Raw genomic sequence first — 4,447 nt, forward strand, 5'->3', positions numbered from 1 at the left:
TATTCCATTTCATTATTTTGCCAAGTATTTGGAATAGCAAAGTGGATTTAAATTCCACTCAATGCTTAGTGAAAAAGGATATGCAATAGAATACCAAAATATTGCCAATTATGCCCAAATTATTTCCACTCTTAAAATTCACTTGTGTGGCACATACATCTCTGAATGGCCAACATTTATTTCCTGTCCCTTGCTGTCCTTGAGATGGTGGTGTGGGCTGCCTTCTTGAACTGCTGCAGACCAGGTCTGTGGGTAGGTCCACAATGCCACTGGGAGGGAATTCTAGGGTTTTGACCCAGCGACAGTGAAGGAATAGCAATATATTTCCGAGGCAGGCTGGTGAGTAGCTTGGAGGGGAACTTGCCAGGGGTTTCCGATGTATCTGCTGCCCTTGTCCTTCTAGATGGAAGTAGTGTGGCTTTGCAAGATGCCAAGGACATACTTCTCAAATGATAATAAACACAAAGTTATTAAATGGAGAAATGTGTAGCTCCTGGTAATTATAGGGCTATAGCAGCTGGATTGTACACCAACAGTCAAACTGCTGCTGCCTTTGTGGGGTTAGCTTCCAAATAGCGCGTGCGCACACACAACTTTTTACTGCAACAATTTGATAGGTTCCACCTTTACCCTGTACAGAATGTTAGAGAGATTCTGACTGTAGGTTTGCTTGCTGAGGTGGAAGGTTCATTTCCAGACGTTTGAGCACCCTACCTAGTAACATCTTTAGTGGGCCTCTGGGCAAAGCACGACTGATAACTCCTGCTTTCTATTTAGGTTTTGGTTTTTTTGGGTTGGTGATGTCATTTCCTGTTCTTTTTCTCTCAGGGGTTGGTAGATGGAGTCTAACTTGATGTGTTTGTTGATAAGAGTTCCAGTTGGAATGTTATTAGATTACTTAGTGTGGAAACAGGCCCTTCGGCCAAACAAGTCCACACCGACCCGCCGAAGTGCAACCCATCCAGACCCATTCCCCTACATTTACCCCTTCACCTAACGCTACGGGCAATTTAGCATGGCCAATTCACCTAACCTGCACATTTTTGGACTGTGGGAGGAAACCGGAGCACCCAGAGGAAACCCACGCAGACACGGGGAGAATATGCAAACTCCATAGTCGCCCGAGGCGGGAATTGAACCCGGGTCTCTGGCGCTGTGAGGCAACAGTGCTAACCACTGTGCCACCCATTTGCTATGACTCTAGGAATTCTCGTGCATGTCTCTGCCTTGTCCGAGGATGGATGTGTTGTCTCAGTCAAGGTGGTGTCTTCCTCATCTGTATGTAAGGATACTAGTGAGTCATATTGTTTTGTGCCTAGTTGATGTTCACGTGTCCTGGTGGCTAGTTTTCTACCTGTTGGTCCAATGTAGTGTTTGTTACAGAATTTTGTAAATGATGCTAGTTTTGCTTGTTGTCTATACATGGCCTTTCAAGTTCATTAGCTGCTGTTTTAATGTGTTGGTGGACTACTATGATGCCAAGGGGTCTGAGTAGTATGGCAGTCATTTCAAATATGTCCTTGACATGGTAGAGTTAATTGGATACCCATTCTTTTGAATACACAGTTTAGGTGCTTTTTCGCTGTTCTGCATAGTTCCTCTGTGCTGGCTCTTTGAAATAATGTTGTAATGCAGCTTCATTTATGGGTATTTGAAAGATTGCTTCTGTAGTTCAATATTTGGTCTATGTGTTGTTTTCCTGTAGATGCTGATTTGAAGTTGCCCCTTGGCTATTTGCTCTACTGTGACATCTAAGAAGGGCAGTTTGTTGTTGTTTTCTTCCTCTTTAGTGTATTTTATGCCAGTAAGGCCTATATCCAGAACCTCAACCCAAGCTACAAATCTTAATTCTTTGGGGAGATTAGCATTCACCTGTATGTAGAACTCCAGGGAAAGGTAAAGGGCAGGGAGAGAAGGGAAAGAGAGGGAGAGAAGAAAGGAGAGAAGAAAGGACAGAAGAGTCAGAAAGAGGGCAGGATGTCAGTAATTTGGAGACAGTGCCTGGACTATCCAGGACTTTTCTCAGCGGCATTTCAGGCAGCAGAGTTTATTTTTAATCATTGTACCTGTAATCAGAAGATGCGATCAGGATTGAAATAACTCTTTGACAATGTTTCTATCATGACCACAGGATAATCAGATATTCAGACAATTGATATTCAGATAATTGTGGTTCCTCTAATCTCATTTTCTTGCACTTAATTTACAATTATGGAAGCAGAAACCCAAAAATTATAGTCTGTCATACAGCATCAAACACAGATCCTTCAGTCCAACTAGTCCATGCAGATCATAATCCCAAACTAGTTTACCTAACCTGGTCCCACATGCCTGAATTTGCCCATATCCCTCTAAACATTTCTTATTCATCAAAATTAAGATGTGTCTTTAAATGTATTTAAGTCCTTTGTAAATTAATTCCACACAAACCAGTGTAAAAAAATGTTGCCCCTCATGATTTTTCTAAATCTTTCTCCTTCCACTTTAATATTCCCCCTAATCTTGAAATCCCCCACCTTATAAAAGACACCTGCTATTCACCTTCCTTATATCCATTATTTTATGAACCTTTAAAAAAGGTCACTCCTCAAGCACCCTATGCTCCATTGAAAAACAAAAAGGTCCCAGCCTATCCAACTTCTGATAATTCAAACCCTCCATTCTAGCAATATCCTGATAAATCTTTTCTGAACCATTTCCAGCTTAATATCCTTCCTGTATCATGGACACAGTACTCTTGCTGAGACCTCACCAATGTCCTGTACAGCCTCTATGTCCCATCTGTTGTACTCAAAAGATCTGAGCACTGCCCACAGCACGCTAAACACCTTAGTGACCACCTTCTTCACAATCCACTCTTGAGAAGTTTGGTTTCATCTGCAAAGTTAACAATCTAACCTATTTTTTAAAAAAAGTTTCAAGATACAAGAACTGCAGTCATTCTACATTCCCAGTTATCCTTGAGATGTTAAGCCACCGTGAACTGTTGCAATAATTGAAGAAGCTCCCATTGCAATATAATGTTTCAACCATATCAAACATGTGACATCTGAATCAGGTGAGATTGTGTCTCCTTGCCCAGAGATAGAACAATGCACTACTGTACAAACAGGTAGTTCTAGAATTGATATTCCTATATAGTTGGTGCCATTAATTTTCTACTCAAGCTCATCCAACTCAATCCCACCCAACTAAATCCCATAAACTGGGAGAAAGTAGTCTTTAACAGAATTAGACAGTTTGCAGAACTAAGTCATACTTGTTAGCATTGGTGGTGTTAAATTACTAAAATAAATCAATAACTTAAATTTGATGATAAAGAAACTAAACATTTCCTTACTTCATTATCTAATGGAAAAGGTGACACTAACAAAATCATGTCAGTAATTACCACTAAAGTGATTTCAAGATTTGTCTGGTGATAACACTTTTATTCCCATCAAGAAAAAAAACTGGCATCGTTACCATCTTTTTAATACATAGAACACATACTTTAAGCCTACAATTAAGATACTTCTAATCGGAAACCAAACATTCAACCAATTATATTTGTAGACCATTCAGCTCAGAGTCCACACAGAACCCTCTGAAGAGTATTTCCCCCCCTCCCCCACACCCTATCCTTGCATTTCCATGGCTAATCCACCTAGCCTACATATCCCTAGACACTATGGGGCAGTTTTGCATGGCCAATCCACTTAACCTGCATATCTTTGGCCAGTGGCAGGCAACTGGAGCACCCGGAGGCAGCCCAAGCAGACAAGAGAATGGGCAAATTCTACAGGTGTCCAAGGATGGAACCGAACCCAGGCCCCTGGCTCAGTGAGGCAGTGCTAACCACCAAACCACCCACAATGAAGCGACAGAGTACAGAGCAATTAACAGTTCTGGAAAGCAGCCATGAACTTTTCAGTCATTCTTTGCCACACAAGATGAATTATTCTTTTTGAAGAATGGAAATTAAATCTTTTAAAAATATACAAAGAGTGCAACATGATCCACATTCTGGGCAGACTTAATAGTTGAATGTCAATGACATGAGTTTTCCATTTCATACACTAAATCAAACATTCTGGTGAACTTCATACTTGTACAATGTTAGGGGTGGAAGTTGGGAAGAGAGACCCAGAAAGGGGGGGGGCAGGGGGAAGAGAAGGTGTAGAAGAAAAATAAAGAATATGGACTTTGCTCCAGCTATATGCTTAAAACTCAACCTCCAGAAACACGTGTGCTAAAGTCACACTCACCCTGTTCGCCCTAGATTCTCAAAAATGTTTACCATATACAAGGGTCAGTTACAAGTGCAGTTCTCCAGGTCCTGGTAGATCTGGGTTAATGTTGTTCCCACAATTTTCCACCATTTCCCCCCCCCCCAAAACCATTTTGTAACTTAAGTCTCAATTCCCAAAAACAAACCCCAGGAGAATAAACAAGCAAACTCTGAAGC

The sequence above is a fragment of the Chiloscyllium plagiosum genome, unplaced genomic scaffold, assembly GCF_037043375.1.
Source record: "Chiloscyllium plagiosum isolate Xiang-an unplaced genomic scaffold, Cpla_swu_hap1 HiC_scaffold_47, whole genome shotgun sequence".
Taxonomy (NCBI): Eukaryota; Metazoa; Chordata; class Chondrichthyes; order Orectolobiformes; family Hemiscylliidae; genus Chiloscyllium; species Chiloscyllium plagiosum.